The sequence below is a fragment of the Heterocephalus glaber genome, unplaced genomic scaffold, assembly GCF_053883595.1.
Source record: "Heterocephalus glaber isolate CG9 unplaced genomic scaffold, H.glaber_assembly_v1.0 deba00001472, whole genome shotgun sequence".
In the NCBI taxonomy this organism is placed as follows: domain Eukaryota; kingdom Metazoa; phylum Chordata; class Mammalia; order Rodentia; family Bathyergidae; genus Heterocephalus; species Heterocephalus glaber.
In genome coordinates, this window is record NW_028258315.1 from 5,414,972 (window position 1) to 5,435,157 (window position 20,186).

Here is a 20,186-nt window from a genome sequence, read left to right on the forward strand (position 1 = left end):
TTTCTGATCAAGTCTCGTTTATTGCAGAAGCTGTTACAACATATATACCGTAGGGCTAGAGGGGAGGAGCAAGAGGAGGGTACTGGGGCTACTTCCTTGTTGCCGGGTAGATTTGCAGCAGGCCCGGATATGTCCGTAAAAGGCACTCAAGAGTTCTAGCGGGGGGGCAAGGCCCCCCACAGGTCCTCCCTTTAAAATTATAATTTTAGAAAGGCGTCAGGAGAGCCAAGCCTGCGGGGGCTGAGCCTGTCTTGGGTCAGAGCAACATACGTGTCTGCACCGTGCACCTTACCCGTCATCGGTTAACCAGAGAATCAAGGCTCTGGCACCTGTCTTAGGCGGCACACGAGGGCTCTCTCATTGCATGGCACGCTTGCTCAGTTGCCCGTCATTGGCTTGCCAGCCCACTCACCAGGTGGGGCGAGAACACTTCGCCACGGCAAGGACCTAATCGATGGTCCGACATTCGTCCTGGTCAGCCATTGCCAATCTATTATAGTAGACCTGTATGGGCGCTGTTTTTATTGCCTCTATCTGGGCTCTAAGAAAGGCCATGATTTTGTTATAAAGTACGGGCCCTAAAGAAATGAGCAAGAGTAGACCCAATAAGGGTCCCAGCAAAGGGAGGAGATAAGGGAGGAAACCATTGAGGCCAGTCCAGAGGGGATTTTGAGTGAATTTTTGTCGTCATCTATTGAAATCTTCCTGAAGTTCGTGAATTTTTCCCCTGACGATCCCAGATTTGTTGGCATAAAAACAGCAATGTTCATTTAAGGCTAGACTGTGAATAAGAGAGTTAAGCTACCCTGATTAAGCTTTTGAAGATAACCAATGTGGACATGCTACAATAACATATTCAGAACTTAACCAATATGAACGTTTTGTAACAACATATTTAGTGCTTAAATATCAAGGACAACCAATACAATCAATTTATAACATATTTAGATAATATTCATTGTGATATGTCTCCCATAAGATTATATAATATAAAATTTACTAGGGGGTCCCTTTAATGAATTAAGACCAGAATAATCATTTTCTGGGTGGCCACTTCTATATTCATCAAAGGGAGTTCCCATCTATAATCGTTTTGACAAACAATTAAGAATATATATCTTTTTATTTTATAACTGTTAATTGTAATTTGATTGTTGCGTGTGGGTAACAATGCACGTCACTTTCATAAAATAAATTTCAGTGGTACTTTGATCAATTAACAACCTGGGAAGAAAAGCATGTCTTTAGTTTAATAATATTATCTATAAGTCAATTTAACAATAGGCGAATATCCTTTGAAGAGGAAGGAACATATTGAGCTCAACTGTACAAACACAAACAACAGACAATAGACAAACATATAAGACAGTGTGTAAAATTAGGGTGCACCCAAATATAACTAGCCAAATTGAATTATACTATACTCTTGATGATTATTAGATTGTAATTGTAGGTGCCATTGTTAACTGGTTAAGATTGGACAACGTCAGGTCATCGGCATCATCAGCACACCTATCAACTTGTTTTACTAGGCGTTCTGGGAGCCACCTGGCTGACTTCATTTCCTTGGAGTAAATACACACCGATCCTCAGCCCCAGATAAGTACAGGATCCGGCCCGTGCCATGAGTGGTCCAGGGGGTCTTTCCACATCACCGAGGCAAATTGTCGTTGCGTCTCTGGTTGCCAGAAACGATTGGCTGCAGATAAACCTTTGGCATCCAAATTTAAGAAGTTAAGAATAAATAGTGCATGTGATATCAGATTTCTAGGAGACCCCTTAGTAGGATACCATTCCCCCTTTTTTATTTTGTCTAAAGTAATTTTAAGTGTGAGATTAGCCCTTTCTATAATGCCTTGTCCCTGTGGATTATATGGGATTCCCGTTATATGTGTTATTGTAAATTGTTTGTAAAATTTGGAGAAGCCAGAGCTGATATAGCCAGGACCATTATCTGTTTTAATTTGTTGTGGGCAGCCAAGCACTGAGAAGGCAGTGAGGAGATGAGCAATGACGTGTTTAGTAGCTTCCCCAGATTGCAGGGTGGCAAATATGAATCCACTATATGTATTAATGTTGACATGTATATATTTAAGATTTCCAAATTTAGGGTAATGTGTGATGTCCATTTGCCATAGGGCATTTGGAATCAAGCCACGAGGATTAACTCCCAGATGAGGTGTAGGAAGGTGCAGAGTGCACGTAGGGCAGGCCTTAACAATTTGTCTAGCTTGTTCTCTAGTAAGCTTATACATAAGGCGAAGCGTGTGAGCATTAAGATGATGGAATTGGTGTGCCTTCTGTGCTTGGTCAATCGGACTGGGGGCATCAGTATTTATTGAATAGGCAAAAGCCTGAGGTCTTGTGGCTAGGTCTGCTAAGCGGTTGCCCTCTGCAAGTGGGCCGGGTAGGTTAGAGTGGGCGCGAAGGTGCCCAATGAAAAAGGATTTGGATCGTTTTCTGATTAGATCTTGTAATTGGAGGAAAAGACCACCAGTCTGAGAGGCAAGTTTGATCAGTCCACATGTTTCTAATAAGGGAACAGATTGGGCAATGTAAGCACTGTCAGTAAAGAGATTAAAAGCTCGGGCAGGAAATGCGGTAAAGACCGCTATGACTGCCTGGAGCTCGGTTAACTGGGCCGAAGAGTGGGCGGTTTGGAACTGGACAATGTTATCATCCCACACATAGGCAGCCATTCCAGTGGAAGAACCGTCTGTAAAAACGGGTAGAGCCTCTGGCAGAGGAAAGCAAGAAGTGATCTTCGGGAAAATGAAGTCATGTCTGTTGGCAAAGTCAATAAGTTTGCTGGGAGGATAGTGGTTGTCCAATAACCCTGAATAAGAAGCAAGAGCAATTGGGCAGGAATCGGTGGTTTGTATAAGCCAATCGACCTGGTCCTTAGGGTAGGGTTGGATAATGACATCAGGTTCTTTTCCAAAGTACATCTTTCCATGGTCTCTGCCCAAGATAACTAGGTCTGCAACTGCAACATAATAGGGGTAAAAGACCCGCTTAGGGGAAACTGGGAGATGAACCCACAAAAGGGGAGCGGTTTGCCAAAAGACAGCAGTGGGAGAGAGGGAGGTTTTGCAGATGATATACTGTAAAGGAGAGTTATAATCCATAAAAGTAATTGTTTGATTTTGAATGGCTTGTTCCACTGTACTGATGGCTTTGCGCCCCTCGGCAGTGAGCTGTCGAGGTGAAGTAGGGTGGTTATCACCTTGTAGGGTATCATAGAGAGGCTTCAGGTCATGTTTAGTGAGCTTTAAATAGGGCATAAGCCAATTAATGTCTCCTAGCAATTTTTGGAAGTCATTTAAAGTCTTAAGACCGTCCAGCCGCAAGGTAAGCTTTTGGGAGGAAATGTGACGTCCCTTCATCTGAAATCCAAGGTAGTTATAAGGGTCTTTTAGTTGAACCTTATGAGGGGCAATCTGGAGGCCATGAGATTCAAGTGCCCGTCGAAGGTCAGCATAACAAGCTAAAACCTCACTTCCTAATTGCCCCGCTACAAGGATATCATCCATGTAATGGATAATATACATTTGAGGCCAATTGTCTCGGGTGGATTGGAGTGCCGCGGCTACAAATGACTGGCACAGGGTGGGACTATTGGCCATGCCTTGGGGCAGAACCAGCCACTGAAAGCGCTGCATTGGGGTACAGAAATTGGTCGCTGGAAGGCTAAATGCGAAGCGTTTTTGATCAGCAGGATGTAAGGGGATGGTGAAAAAGCAATCCTTTAAATCAATAATAATCTTGTAATACCCAAGGGGAATGGCTACCGGCGAAGGGAGACCAGGTTGTAAAGCTCCCATGAGTACCATGGTTTTATTAACTGCTCTAAGATCTTGTAAGAGTCTCCATTTTTCCGACTGTTTTTTAATGACAAAAATGGGAGTATTCCAAGGGGAGTGGCTAGGAATAATATGGCCAGCATGAAGCTGTTCCTGCACCAACTGTTGAGCTGCTGACAATTTCTCCTTAGAGAGGGGCCACTGATCGACCCACACTGGATCATCTGAGAGCCAGGTAATCTTTTCAGCATGGGCCGCAGGAGTGTCAATGGCCCCTATGGAAAATGGCCTAGCCCTGCCCGAGGGGGCCGAGGGACAGGCTCAATGGGGTGAGTAAGGTTTGTAGGGTGTTTCCCCAGTCCCGTTCCTGGAATGTACCCATTTTTAAACATCTGCATAGTGACAATTTCATTGGGGCTGGAAATAATTATCCCCATTTGTGATAGTAAGTCTCTTCCCCATAGATTAATAGGTAACCCTGAAATGATATAAGGTTGAATGGTGCCCTGATTACCATCTTGGTCTCTCCAGGTCAGATCTTTGGCACTTTGTTTAGGATTTTCACTCTGACCTATACCCCCGAGATGGGTGAGGGTGTCTTTTAATGGCCATGCCTGAGGCCAATCCTCTCCCTTTATGATAGTTACATCGGCACCAGTGTCAACCAGCCCAGAAAATTGTCTCCCATCTAACCACAAGGTCACGAGAGGCTTTTGTGCTGAAAGTATCTCTGACCAGTAAACATCAGATGAGCCGAATCCCTGGCTGCCTCGGGCGTTGTTTAGAGCCTTATTAGAGGTAGAGAGAAGGGGAAGGAGTAGCAATTGAGCAAATCTTTGGCCTGATTGAATGGTATTAATAACTTTGGGAGAAGAAACCATAACTTTAATTTCCCCAGAGTAGTCATTATCTATCACTCCTGGGTAAACCAACAGCCCATTTATGGTACTACTGCTTCGGCCTATTACGAGGCCAAAAGTCTCTCTAGGTAAGGGTCCAAAGACTCCTGTGGCGAGGGCCTGGACTCCCATTTCTGGGGTCAATACTGTGTGGGTGGTGGCACTGAGGTCCAATCCGGCACTTCCTTTTGTGGCTCTGATGAGGTCTGAAATGGATTGCTGTTTATTGGAGCAAAATTGAGCGCCCCGTAAATTTGTTTGGAGTTGGGGGCCTGGGGCTGGCCCCCTTTCCCGTTTCCCGAATTCGAATCCTTAAGAGGGGGAAGGGGTCGGCCCTGGGCATCAGTTTTGGATCGGCACTCACTCGCCCAATGCCTCCCCCGATTACATCGGGGGCAGGGCCCGGGGGGCGGAGCATTGGGGCCCTGCATTTTAGTGGTCGGGCATTCTCTAGCAAAATGGCCGGTGGCCCCACACCGGAAACACTTATTGCCGACGTGGCGTTGCAAAAATTGTTTGACTGTGAAGCCTTGCATGGCGGCCGCCATGGCAAGGCCCTGTTGGTAGGCGGCCCCAATCTCAGAACAAAGGCGAATGTAGCCAGAAAGGTCAGTTTTCTTTTTATAGGGGCGGATAGCGGCCTGACAGGCGGCATTGGCGTTCTCAAAAGCAAGCTGTTTAACAAAATCTGTCCCTGTCTCCGCGCTCCCAAAAATCCGGCCTGCCGCCGTGAGAAGGCGGTGGACAAAGTCCGCAAATGGCTCGTCTGGGCCCTGCCGAATGTTAGTGAGGGAGGCACTCACGTCTCCTTTGGAGGGGAGCTTTTTCCAGGCCCTAGTGGCGGCGGTCTGAATCTGGGCATATAACCCCGCATCAAATTGTATTTGTTGGTCGTTGGCGGCGTAGGCCCCCTCCCCAAGGAGCATGTCAAGCACCCATCCATTCCCCGCCTGAGCATTGCGCCTAGCAGTTTCTCGGCAATTTTTAACATATTTAGATTTCCATAATAAATAATCACCTCCTGTAAGGGTGGCGCGGGCCAGAGTCTGCCAATCAATTGGGGTGAGCCAATTTTCTGCCACCGATTCTAAAATAGCCATGGTGTAAGGTGCAGTGGCCCCATATTGAGCTGCAGCCGTTTTAAATTTTTTAATGACCTTAAAATCAAAACCACTGTGGTGTCTTCACGCCTGTCTCTGTGCGTCAGTAGTTTTAGTTACGGGAAAGGCTTCCGCATTTTTAAGTTTCAGGGATACTCCCGACCCGGATGGCACCCTAGGGGCCGCCCCTCTAACGGGGGGTCGTGGCTTAAGTTTGTCTTCTCTACGGACATTTTTATGGGCTTTGCCTGTTCTTAAGCCTTCAAGCTGGGTAATAAGTTCTTGGTGTTCCTTTTCTAACCTTATCTGTTCTTTTAGAAATTCTATTTTGTCCCGGAGTTCCTTTTGGGGATCAACAACAGGACATGCCAGAGTGGGAGTGTCGGGGCCTGAAGAGATATAAGGAGGGGGATATCCGGAGTCGCCCCACAATGCTCCCCCCGCGGGCTCCTCCGACCCGGAGCCCTCTTGGGGCGGATCTGGGGGCGGAGGCGGGCCACGATAGGCTTGAAGGGAGGGATATAGGGGCGGAACCTTCCGCGAGGGTGGGGCTGTCCTAGAGGCGGTGGCGGAAAGCAAGGAAGCAGGGGTTCGGCGAGGCCCTGCCCTACAGGGCTTGGCAGGGTTCGTGGCCGTTTGGGGTTGGTCCGAAGGGACGTCATGTCCGTCGGGGGCGGGATCGTCGTCACTGTCAAAGGACATCAAGTCCTCTTCTTTGTCTGACAAAGAAGTCGTGGTCTCAACGGGCCTGGGCCCCGGCGCCATATTGGCCCGGGAGACTGCGTCAGAATCACTGGCGGGTGTCAGCCCCTTACCATCTCGGAGAGCTACCTCCCCAGCCTGTATAGCCTGCGCCACCAGTGGATCCCTCGCTTTATGAGAAATAATATCATTAATCAAATTCCAATATGAGAACGCCGCAATAGGGACCTTCCCGGGTCCGCAAGTGGCATAATAATCCTGGAGAGCTTCCCCCACCTTTTTCCATCTCTGTTCGTCAATGGTTCCCTCAGCAGGGAACCAGGGACAGAGATCTTTAATATAATCAAAAAATCTTAACAACTGTTTGACTGTAACCTTTACCCCTCGTGCCTGTAATGTCTTCTTGAGACCTTGCACAAACAATTCGTGCTGACTAATGCCCTGTCCCATAATCGCTGCTCAACTTACCGAGGTGCAAAAAGACGGCAGGTCCACGTCAATTGCAAGCCTCTCCCGTGTCGAGTGTGCTCTTTGTTCCTCAATCTTAATCTTAGGGCCCCTGAGCAGCGTCCTTCACTGGATCCCCCGTTCTCTGGCCGCACGTTGGGCGCCACTTGTCCCGGCCCGCGGGTAAGTCAACGGAGACCCTAGAGGGGGAGCGAGGATGAGAGGGGACAGGGGACACGAGAGATGGAGACAAGACAGGTTTCTGATCAAGTCTCGTTTATTGCAGAAGCTGTTACAACATATATACCGTAGGGCTAGAGGGGAGGAGCAAGAGGAGGGTACTGGGGCTACTTCCTTGTTGCCGGGTAGATTTGCAGCAGGCCCGGATATGTCCGTAAAAGGCACTCAAGAGTTCTAGCGGGGGGGGGCAAGGCCCCCCACACAGCTCCATGAGAGGCGGAGGCAGGATCCTAAATTCAAGCCCAGCCTGGGCAACTTAGCAAGACCCAGTCTCAAAAAATGAAAAGGCCGGGGAGGAGCTCCTTGGCCGAGCAGTCGCCTGACCAGTGAGGCCCTGGGCGCCGTCCCCAGGGCACAGCATGGCCTGGAGTTAGAGGGCCAGGGGATGGAGCTCTGGTGACGGCCAGGCCCGGCAGGACGGTGCTGCTCCTTCAAGGGTCCCAAGGGGGGAGCAGGGCAGAGCCTCAGAAAAGGCCATGATGGGAAGGGGTCCCAGGAACAAGGGAAGGGGGCAGAAAAGCGAGGTGAGTGGAAGCAGGACAGGTTTGGAAGGCCAGCGCCCGAGAGCAGCTCTGGGATCAGCTGCAGTTTTTCAACCCTACTAAAGAGCTGTGTTGTGGTCGAAGGGGGAGGGTGCTGACCACGTGCTGCCCACCCGAGTCCCCGGGGCTGCACCAGGTCCTTGGGGACCCCGTCCTCGGCTTCTTTGACTTGATCTGCTGAAGGGGCTGTGAAAGCCCAACCTCCTCCAAGCTGGAGACCTGAACTGCAAGGCCTGGCTTCCGGCTAGGGAGGGCGTGGGGTGGATTCGCAGGCAGAGCTGCTGTCCCAGCAGCCACGCCCAGCTTCTTCCCAAACAGCAATCGGGGCACTTTTCCTGCTCTTCTGTAAAGGTCGGGCGGCAGTGAAAGTGTTCCTAGCTAACACCTGTAGAAGCGTGAACTTGAGATGGCGTCGGGCATATAAACAGACCCAAGGTGGCCCAGCCTTGTCATGGAGGCGCCTTGCCAGGAAATCATAGCCCGACACAGGGTAGGACTGGAGGCCGTCCAAGGGGCACATGATCTTTTTTTTTAATGTACTGGGGATCAAACTCGGGACATTGTGCTTGCAAGGCGGGCGCCGGAACCACTGAGCTAAATCCCCAGCCCCCTGGGGCACATGTTCTTAACACATTGCAGAAAGTCTGTTTTAAAAACTTTTGTTTTTGAGAACAAGGTCTTACTAAGCTGCCCAAGCTGGGCTTGAACTTGCAAACCTCCTGACCCAGGAACTGAGCTGGAGACAAAGTGAGAGAGAGGGGAGGAGGGAAGCGGTGATGGTCGCAGGACCATCTGAATGTGGTCAGTGCCACTGAGCTACACCCTGGAGATGGTCGGGAGAGTTAACTTTGTTACATATCTTTGACAATTTTCAAAAGTGTTTCTTATAAAATTTTAATGTAAAAGCCAACATCTGAATTTAATGTATGGAGTAGATCTTTAAAGACAGCTTCTAAGGCGGCACTGCATGCTCTCTGAGGAGTCTCCCACCCGCCTGTCTCCTGCGCCTCCAGACGCCTCCCGGCTGCTTCCCCTTACTAAGAGGGAGTGCACCTCCCCGCTCTGTCTCTCGCCCCCTGAAGACGGGCACAGTCTCCCTGCGATTCTGCATCGTGCAGACCGGCAGGCCAGTTCTCCTTACTCGCGCTTCCGAAATGGTGAAGCTCCCCCGCCGGGTTTTCTGCCCGAGGCGGGACAGGAGGAGACGAAAGGCCTTAAACCGGAAATGACGTCACCCTCTGGCTCCAACAGACTGGGTTCCCAGGGTCGGCTCCGAACTCAGGAAGTGGCTTTTCACTAGGGAGTGAGCTAGAAAAGCCCTCCTTCCCTTCCGGCACAGGCCCTGACCGTCCGCAGAGCCCAGCGCCCGGAGGATTCGAGTGGGGGTGGCCGGGCCTTGAATGCAGGGGCAAGGGGTGGGGAGGGCTAAGGGAGAAGAGAGCTGCGGAGTGAAAGGCATGTGGAAGTGGACTGGCGTTTGGAGGCGTGGCTTAGGTGATCCTGTGAAGGCGGACGCCTCCGGAAGAGGACTGATGTCCGCCGCACAAAGGGCCCGAGAGCTGCCAGGAAAGCGCCGTCTGGGAACCAGCGACTGCGACCTTTGCTGGCACCGGACTGTGGACGTGCAGAGCCGGAACTGAGCCTTCTGCCCTTTATAAGCCACTCGGTCTTCGGTGCTTTGCTACAGTAGCCCAGCCAGACCCACACTGAGCCCAAGAGAACCATTCCCTGCGAAATGGGTAGCAGCAGGCCTTTGGCAGAGACGGGAGAAGCAGGTTTCTCCAGAACGCTGCAGGTGAGGGTGCGGTTTAAATTTGAGAAGACCTTCAAGAAGAAAGCTGCTTGCAATAAGTGCTCGATTAAACAGTATTCATGAAGACCTTCCTCTCTGTATAACCTAGTCTTAGATCTTCTGCTACAGCAACAGAAAATGAAGTTGCAACCCTCCTGCCTCAGCCTCCCAGAGTGCTGGGATTACAGGCATGCGCCATGCACGGCTAACATTTTTCTTTAATATGACATCGAAACAGTTTTATTTTTTTTTCTTTTTTTGGTACCGGGGATCAAACTCGGGACCTTGGCGCTTGCGAGGTAGGCGGCAGAACCACTGAGCTAAATCCTTGGCACCAAAACAGTTTCTTTGAGAGTTCCACAGTGGACTCTGAAGCCTTATCAATGAACGGCCCATCCTCTGGTACAGCTGGTTTTTCTCACGTTTTGCATGGATTCTTCTCCCATGCATGATTTTGTCACGTCTTGATAGCCTGGAAAATGTGGTTCGCTGAGAAATGTAGATCTTCCAACCATTATCACATTTGGGTTGCTGGGGATTTAGCTCAGTGGTGCTGCTGCCTGCCTCGCAAGCAGAAGGTCCTGAGTTCGATCCCTGGTACCAAAAAAACCCCCACATTGCCTTCACCATTGTCAACAACAGGAAAGTCTTTAAATACTGGTGTGGTGCCTACAAGTTCAGATTTTAACTTCAGCACATTTTTTCACTTGTTTTCATAGAAGTCAGAGGCTCCTTTGGATTATTTTCAAGAAAGTGTCGACCAAATGGCCAATTTGGAATAATCATAGTTTATCTGCAGCTCCTTTAAGTGAAATTGGGGTTTCATGAAAAAAGCCAGTAAACCCACGACTCCCTATTTTGTCACACATACAAAAAAGTATTAAAAATGTAGGCTCGGGTTGAGATTTAATAAAATCAGTAATTGGTTTAGCCTAGGATAAGCGACGCTGGCATAGTTTTATCTTGCCCCCCCCCCCACTGCTTTCGCAGCACCGGTGTACATGCCCACAAGTGAGAGCGGCAGGAATGAATTGGCACTGTTAGGAGAATACTTCCCGCCTCAGGGGCTGCCCCTCCCTCGCCAAAGGGTCCCCAGGATCCCTCGGGGGGTCGGTGGATCCCACGCTAAGAACCACCACGTTCTAACTGCTAGCGCTGTACACACTTCGGCCTGAAGGGGGCACTCGGGGCCGCCTCCCCTCCCTTACTCCAACCTGAAGCCTAAGAGGCCAGTATGGAAAATGAAAGGGGGGACCCTGGCTTTGGGGTCAAACTCCCCTGCACCTGAAGATACACTCACTCCTGCTTGTTTCGTTATTTATACGACCCGTTCCTCACATCCGGTGTTAGTCCAGCCACCTCTCCCCCACTCCCCGTGGTTAGGGTTGCTTCTGCCTGGGCGGAGGTGACGGGGCCCCAGGGACCGGGCCAGCCGCCACTGCTCCCCTCGGCCACACGGGGGCGCCAGTGCGCAGAGGCCCGCACGGTGCTGCGGTCCAGGGCTGAGCCCACCGTCACGCCCGCAGCCGCGGGACTCACCGGGGTCACCGCTTTAACGCCGTCCCGCTCAGCCGGGGGTCTGCAGGCTACAGCCCGAGGGCGTCGGCCGCGCGGGTCCCCGGCAGCCCCGGCCGGGCCTCCCAGGGCTAGGCCCACGCGCCGCCCTCTTCCCCTGATTTTATTTCCCTTGATTTATCAGCGCTTTTCACAGCCCTGTGTCTCCATCCCGTTCAACCATATCAAATCGCTCGAATGCCTGCTTATTTTCCATTTTTTCTTTTCTCTCTACTTCTTGTCCTTTAGATAAAAACTTCTTGCTTCCCAGGTTTTCCCTGCCTTTAAAAACTGCTCATTGAAAAGTAGTAAAAGCAAGTAGTGGTCCAGAGTGAAAATGACGGAAAGCACGCAGTGGCTGGCAAGACCCGGTCCCCTGAGCTCCGTCTCCAGAGCCGGCGGGACCCTGGCTTTTGCGTTTCCTTTCAGAAGCTCACTGCGCCTCCTGTTGCCCGGCAGGAGCTGCCGTTCGCACAATCTGGACCTTTGATTTTCGTCTTGGCCGAGTCCTGGGGTTGTCTCAGCAGCGCAGGAGGCGCCCCCAGGCGGCCGCACCCGGACCCCCGTGAGCGAGCGTCCGGCCTCCCATCCTCAGTCTGCGCTCGGCTTTCGGGGCGTTTTCACCATACGTGCTGCAAGGGACCCGGGTTTTAAATATTCCTTATCCCAACGTCAGGGGTTTTGAACTTCTATCCTGAATTTCAGCTGGGGAAAAACCTGGCAGAAATCTGACAAATGAATCCATTTCCCCACTTTGCTCAGGGAAATTGTTCCACCCGGCCCTGCTTTGCCTCCCTGGAAAATTAGTGAAATCTGTTTGTATATGAGTCTTGATTCATCTTTTAAGATTTAAAAAGAAATGGACTATTTTTAGTGGGTTAGTGGAGTTGGGGTTTACAGAAAGTCGAGTGGAAAGGACAGAGGCCCACTTGGCTTCACCTCTACCCTCCCACACTCGTTTCTTCTGTTAGCAGCTTGTGTTAAGTGGTGCATTTGTTACAGCCGCTGGGGGAGCGGATACACCATTACCACTCGGGCAGCGTTTACACTGGGATGCACTCTCGGTACTGCACATTCTACGGCTCTGAACAAGTGTATGACGACAGGCATCCACCGTCATGGCGGCCACACAATAATCTCTCTGCCCAGAGTAACCTATTTCTCCCTCCCTCCAACTCCTTAGAGAGCCCTCCGTCGGTTGCCTTTCCCGGAGGGTCATGGAGTTGGAACCATAGTATGCAAGCTTTTCAGATTCGCTTCTTCACTTAGTAATATGCATCTCGGTGGTTTCTTCGTGTTTTTTCATGGCTCAATGGCTCATTTCTTTGCTAAGTTCAGGCTTTATTTTTTAGTTTCATCTTTGAAGCATACTGTCTGTCACTTTCTTGTCACTAGGATAATAAGATACCTGATAACCATATTAAAGGAGGAAAGGTTTATTTGGGTCTCAGTTTTAGAAATTCAAGTCCACGGTTGGCTGGCTCAAGTGCAGAGGCGGCAGGGAGAAAGGGCCGTTGTGGGGCAGACAGGTCAAGGCAGGGCGGCCCGGAAGCAGAGAGGGAGGAGCCAAGGGTGATGGGCCCTTCCGGGCCACGCCCTAGTGACTCCTCTTCCTGAGTGCGTTCAGCTTCCTTCCTAATAGCGCCCTGGTCATCCAGTTGCCTTCCAAACACGTGAGGCTTTGGGGCCCGTTAGATCTAAGCCATAGCACATACCTGTCTATATCTGGAAGAAAAAGCAATACGCATAAAATTAACTCCCTTGCTACTACTCCGCCTCCTGCAAGGTCACATCCCCCACCTACGTTTTTCTTCCCATTTCCTAAGAATTTATAGACTAAAGACCCGAGGGCATAAACTATCTCTTGTTGCATAACAATTATCTCCAACTTAATGGCATAAAGCAGTAATAACTATAGTTGCCGAAGGGTGGGAAGGTTGAATGGGCTTCCGATCGCTCCTGGGCGGATGGATGGGTGCTGGTGCTGAGTACTCTCACGGCGGCAGCTGGGACCCACAAAGCAGGACACAGTTGGCGAATCCTTGGTGTCTTTTATGACGTAGCCTTGGAGGAACACACAGTCACTTCTGTAGTCTCCAGGTTTCGCGGGACACGGGAGCAGTGTGAACATCAGGCACTGAGGATCACGGGGCAGTACTGGACACTGACAGGGAAATTCGTAGGTTTAGTTATTTCTTTGTGGAAAACTTTACATTGGAAATTGTTCTGGGCACGGGGATTGAACCCAGGGCCTTATGTGTGCTGGACAAGGAACTCTGAGCTACTTGGCAGCCACAATCATTCTAAGCTTTACTTACACATACAAAGCAAGCAGTGCTTAGACATCCCAGTTTGTAGCAAATCATGTTGAAGAATTGTAGCCATCATAATAGTGAAATTAGTAAATACCGAGATGGTATGAGTTTTTAAACTTTATGCGAACTACTTGTTAACACTTGGATATGGGAAGACTGCAGGAATCAATTCACTTTCATATATTTAAAATTTTCACAGGAACATAAATGTAGGCATTTATCACAGTGCCGGATGTGTGACAGAACACATCTGCTTGTGGAAAAATGGCTCCGTTTTATTTTTCCCTCTAGCAGGTCGATACCCGACTTGCCCACATTCTGACTCAACTGAGGCTCACACAGGAGCCCTGGGCTTCTGCTTATTTACAAACACACAGATGTCTGCCTCTTCACCCACACACCGGGAGCTCAAAGGTGAGGCTGCAGTCTGTTTTGAAATGTGAGGAACACATTAAAACACTGTCCCCAGAGCGTAGAGAGGTAAACACCGCGAAATGTTCCCATAGGTAGACTTGCCAGACAGACCTGGGCCCGGAGACTCTCCCGGATGGGATCGTAAACACCCACACCCACTCCTTACGCGCACTGTTGACTGTCCTGGCTTCACAGGGCCGCCGCTATAGACTATCGATCTGGCCGAGAACTGCAGAGAACAGCGGGATCACCCGGAGAAGACGCACGTCAGAACACCAGCCGTGTCTCCCAGGTCGCGCCGCGGGAGTCCTGTGGCTGCTGGGCTTGACCCTCTGCCTCTGGTGTCTCACACCCGGGATGATGGCAGGACATTATTTAATCACATTGGAAAGGGGATCTGGGGAAGAAGACATGAGCAGGGAAAGCTGCTCGGGCAACACTGGCCTCTTGTGTACCTACTATGCACAGGGCTTTCTGTCATCCACAACATACACCGGATCAGCTGTGTGCTCTGTGTACTTCCACTTTGTGACGTGAGCTCCCTAAGGCAGGGATCTGCGCGTATTTTACTGACGGCGCTGTTTGCAGCACCTTGAAGAGTGTCTGACAGTAGTAAGCATGCAGTAAATCGGAGCTGAATTAATGAGCATAGGTATTGTGTTAGCAGCAAGTAATTACTGTGCAGTACACGTGCTGAGCTCTGAAAAGCCGTCTCCACAGATTTGTCTGTTGTAATGTTCCCAGCAATCCCATAAAGCAGGCACTGACATTGCCCCAATTTCCAGGTGAGGAAAATGTGGCTTGGAGCTCACATGACCTGCAGAAATGGCAGTGTGGGGCGTAAGCTCAGGTATTTGGTCTGCCACGCTCTGGGAGGTGAATCAGACACAGCCCCTGCTCTGCCAGCGAATACATGCGGATTGGAGATGAGACTGGGAGACATCCCACAGCTCACAGCGCCATGGCTGCAAACCACCTGTGTTCCCCATGCCTCCCGCTGCACCTCACCTGGATACCAAAAATGCCACTGGCCACTCCAGCTCGCATGAATGGTCTTAATTGATTGCCGTGAAAATACTCTTGCAAATTTTACAAAAGCATTACTGTGTAAATACATAGGAAGGGACGAAATAATGCCTGACCTTCAGTGGTTTTACCATAAACCTGCTTCTAAGCAGAGGCGCCCATCACTGATTAGGTTGACCCAGGGAGATGCGCAAAGGAAGTAAAATTAGTAAATTGCCCTGATAACTGGGACAGAATGAGAACTGGAGGTGGGTGGAGGACATTCTAGGCAGGGAAGAAGAGCAAAAGAACCTTCAAGGCCTGTGACTTTAAACCTTTTCTCCAGGGCACTGGTTTTCGCTATGATGCTGGTGAGGGACTGGTGCTACTGATGTGTGACCACGGCGATCCGTTGTGAAGTCTTTGCTCAAAGAACTCCACAGTAAAATAGTTTAAAAAGTGCAGTTTCTTGGACTTGGGTCAGAGTTCTTAAAGCTCTTGTTGTCTCAGCTCCCATCAGCCCAGAGCCTTCTAGGAGAGATCTGTAGAAGGTGACTTCTAAGGCAGAGAGGATGGAAATGTGGTTGGGATCAGATCACACGGAAGTAAGTTTGTAAGTTTGGACCGTGTCTGGTAAGTATATGAGGTTGGCACTGAAGCAGGGGCTGGGCAAGAGCCCTCTGTCAGGCTGTCCCAGAGGACTGGCAGTCACACCAGCTGGGCTCCCACCAGCACAAGCAAGATGGAGACAGCTGGGGTCTATTGTGAATAGCTGGCTGCTTGTGATTGGCTGAGACACAGCTAATATCAAGTGAGGTTGCAGTTCACTGTGTACACACTTAAAATATGTATGGAGGCAGTTTTAGGCCAAGCCTAATTCACTTTCAGTTCCTAGTCGAGGACACAAAGTATCATCTAGTGAGAACGGGAGGCAGGAGGGTTCCCTGTCTTTCTTCAAAGAGACAACAGACCTGGTCATTTTCCTACCGTTCGTTTCTTACTGTCTCACACAGAAGAGGCCTGGGTCTGTGGATGTGGAGACTGGGGAGGCCAACGGGATCCCTCTCCCAGAAGCTGGAGGAGGCTGGGAAAGCAGCTGCCCCCTGTGGCCATGCAGAAGCAGTCAGTTGTTATGAGGCCTGGACTCCTGAGGTTTCCTACCAGTCACGGATTAAGATCATGTCACACTTGTCAAGAACTCACATTTCTACATATTTCTGATCATGATATAAGATGTCCAAAGTTGAATCAGAAAAATTAAAATATAAGTGGGATTATATTTAAAAGGGGCATAAAACCTGTATGAGAATAAAAACATCGCCGTTTGAAGCATTAACAGGAAAGTCAATTAGATTTTAGTTGTCCCTTCTAGATTTAAAGTTCAGACAACTATTTTTTTTGGTAGGTACTGGGGGTTTGAACTTGAGACCTTGTGGTTTCGAGGTAGGCACTGGAACCACTGAACTAAATCCCCGGCCCAGTTCAGATGACTGCTTAATTTCAGAAAAAGTTTGATCCTTAGGCCAGTCTGGGGAAACTCCTACATTACTCTGAGCAGCGACTGGGAAACATGGTAAATCCTTGATTAGAACGATGAATAAAGCATATTGAAAAGGAGATGCCAAAGGTAAAGGATAAAAAATATTTAAAAAACCCCAAATCTTCTCTCCTTGTACTTTTGGTTGTAGGGAGGTGATGAGGCGGCTCCTCCTAACACCACTTATGCCATCCTAGGGGCTCTGCATCGTGACCTCATTTAGCTCTAAGTGCCTCCCCAAAGCTCCACCTCCAACCACTGTTAACCTATGAAATTGGGGACTAAGTTTCCAACGTAAAGCTTTTGGGGTACACATTCAGACCATAGCAGTGAGTAATTCATTTCCCCACTGTAAGCCTCTGTCTTACTTTTTCTCTCATTGCTGAGACAAAATACCCAACACAAGTTAGGGAGGAAAGGTTTAATCTAGCTTACGGTGTGTAGAGGTTTCAGTCCATAGGCTGCTGGTTCCAAGGAGGGGTGGCATGGCAGGCATCACAGGAGAAACAGTCCATGGTGGGCAGCAGGTAGCCCACAGATCTTTTTGTCCGTTATGTCTTATCCAGGCTACTTAGGGTGGGCAGCACTCACACCCTTAATCCTAATGCCCTTCATTCTAGCATTGCACCATGAATCAATCCCAGAATCAATCCCAGAATCAATCCCAGCATGACGTACTCTAGATCCAGCCACCTCTGATAAAGCCCACCTATGACCTCTTGAGGCTTTGTGGGACATCTGGACTCGGCCTCCAAGACCCATTATTGGGTATGGAAAATAACAATCAGCCACAGGGCTCCGAGAGGATGGTGGGAAATGCCACAGTCCTGTGCTGGGTTTCTGTCCAGTCCCGGCCCTTCTGGGTTGGCTGGATGCCTTGGCTAGAGAAATCATCTGAATCTCTTCTAGCATTGCGCTCTGAGCTCTTCAAAGTCCCTCTATTCTGTTAAGATGCATTTATGTGAGAGAAAAATGATGCAGGCAAGCAGGGTCATGTTTTTTTCAAATTCATTGCAAGTTTATTCTTCGGCCCAGCTTCAGTTGTGTTGATAAAATGGGGCCTATGGAGCTACAGAACTCGATCCCCTCAAGTTATGAGGCATTTTTCTCAAATTACCATTGCCGCATTTTTAAGCCCCTGAAAAATTAATTTGACCTTAATTTAAGGTAATCTGTTTCCAAAAGCTAAAGAGATAGAGGAACTGTTTCTAAAATGATTCTGATTAAATATTTAAAATTTTTATGTGGTATAGACAAAGATTTTTCCTTTGGATTCTATGAATTATATTTATAAAAATGCCAATTAATGAGAAAAGCATAAATTTTATTTCATGTGAATATTTTTGTGTATACTCAAAGGCTTTATTATGTAAGAAATGACCCAGAGAAATAGGCTTGAGAGGTCATGTTCCATCTAAACAACAAATGCCTATTATAATGAGTAACGAAGTTGGGTGTGGTGATGCACACCTATAATCCGAGCTCTCAAGAGGCTGAGGCAGGAGGATTGCCATGAGTTGAAGGCCAGTCTGGGCTACATAGTTCAAGTCCAGCCACAAATAGTGAGATCTTGTTTTAAAAAATCAATGACAAAAACAACGAATATATACACACAAAATAAGTATTATAGCTAATTTGGGGGTTGGTCAGCCTAATCAGAGGAGCCACTAAAGTATTCCAGGTTGCACAAGCATGGCCTGTGGCCCATCTGGAACGTGGTCCCTTGGCAAGTGTCTCTGCTAGACCTGCTTATGACTTCCAAGGGAATCTGAGGTCATCACCTCTGTAATCAGACCATCGAATTGGACTGCATGGTCACCTTGCTGTGTTCTAGGAAGGGCCCAGTGCCTTCCGTTCTTAATGCAAAGCAGAAAGCTCCTTTCCAAAGACTTTACCTGCACTGTTCAAGACGTCCCAGCCCAGGTCTCTGGCCTGGCAACCAGATGATCCCAGCACTGGCCTTTGAGCCACTGCAGATAGGAAAGAGCTGCTGTCCTGGAGGGATTCCCGCTTACCTTGGGAATCGTGAAGAAAAATGCTGTGATTTCAGTTAGTAGACATGCTGAGGATAGTTCCTGTGTAGCTGGAACAAATGGTAAACTAAGAACGTACAGATGGCTGGAATAAATACTTCAGCAGAGGCACACGATGTTTGAGAGAGGACTAAACACATTTCTAGGAGCTGGAATTCATAGTTTCAGCTTCAAAGTTATTTGCGTGTTGCATCTTTTAACTGCAATGTGCTTTGACTTACAGTGGGGTTGAAGTCCCAGTGAAGCCACTGTGGGTGAAAAACATCCACAGTGGGAAATGCACTTAGTCCACCCACCCTGCACAGCCTCGTGTAGCAGCACAGTGCCGTAGGCAGGGCATGGATTGCTTCTCACACTCTTCGGAAAGATCCAAATTCAAGAAGGTGAAGCGTGGTTTCTACCAAGTGCATATCGCTTTCACACACTGTGAAGCCTAGAACTCAAACTTGGAACCATCCCTAGGTCAAGGGATCAAGCACCTGGATTCACTTTAGGGATCCTGTCTCTGGGTTTCCACCTGGGACAGAAGTTATGTGTCCCCCAGGTGTGCCAGAGCAGGTCTCTGCAACGGGTCAGAGACCAGCTGTGTCCCAGAGGCCAAGGGAGGGCATCCCGAGAGCTGTAGGGCCCAAGTGGGCTTCTTGCCATGCCTGCCTTTGAAGTCTTCCCTCAGCTTCTGAGGAACGACACTTCCTAGTCTCCTCTGACCCTTGGGGCTGCTCATTCCCCATCTCCCTTTGCCAGGTCATCTTCCTCCTGGCCTTGAAATATCAGAGTTGCCCTAAGGTCAGTCCCAAGCCCTCTCCTCTTAACCCTGAAACTACTGTAGTGAAGAAAAAGGAACCCGTCCTCTCTCTGCACTTCTGCTTATGTGATTTTAGTGACTTCCTAAGCACTGATCTTGGAGGTCAGGCAGTTGAGCTGTGTCACTGGTCTTCCACTAGCTTGCTGTGGACGACACCTCCCACTCCTGGGTGGTGATAGTAAGGGTTGCCCGGGGGACTTCTGAGGGATCTGAAGGCCTCTTTGGTTGATACCATTGACTCTTCCCTAGGGCCTGGGCGGGTGTCCAGGGGTTGAATTGTGACACCAGAGGGCCAAACACTCCATTCTTCCTTCATGCCAATGGCACCAGTGACTGAATGTGTGTCCCCCAAAGAAACATGATGTTTGCTCACACATGCGTAGGCCACTGATTGTTTCAACTCCAGTCAGCTTTCCCCATGCTCTGAGTCCTCCTGCTTCTGCATCCCATAAATAAACCTAAACCCCATCCTTGAGGCAGATTCGACACCCGGTGTCCCCCTCCCTGCTCAGCTATCTCGGGAATAAGCTCCTACTCTTCTGCAAACTGGTCATTTCAGTGACGGGCACAGTGGACACAATGTGCTTCATTCAGTAAGATACCTATTTGGCCTTTGTTGTGGTTTAAACATCAAATGTCACCTAAAGACTCACGCATTTCGGGGCTTGATCTCCAACACAGCAACGTTCAGAGGTTGGGCCTAGGGAGATGACCTTATCACGAGGGTGCTGACTCCATGAATGGATTCATCCACTGGTGAGGTCACAGATGAATGGGCTTTCAGGAGCTGGGGCCCTGTCAGAGGAAGTAGGTCACCAGCAGTGAGCCTTTGAAGGGTGTATCTTACCCCGGACCCTTCCCCTCTGGTTCTTCCCCTCTGGTTCTTCCCCTCCCCCTCTGCTTTCTGGCTCTCCTGAGGTGAGAGGCTTCCCTCCACCAGGCCCTTCCGCCATGATGTTCTCCCTCACCTCGGGCCGACAGCAATGGAACAGCCAACC

General features: G+C 49.4%; 1 long non-coding RNA gene across 1 annotated transcript; it reads right to left on the reverse strand.

The window, feature by feature from the left end:
- LOC147826165 (uncharacterized) lies at window positions 1-9,326 on the reverse strand. Its single transcript, XR_015439076.1, has 2 exons — window positions 6,973-9,326; window positions 1-1,711 (listed from the first exon to the last, which is right to left on the reverse strand). It is a non-coding gene; the product is annotated as an uncharacterized LOC147826165 (long non-coding RNA).
- Window positions 9,327-20,186: the final 10,860 nt, after the last annotated feature.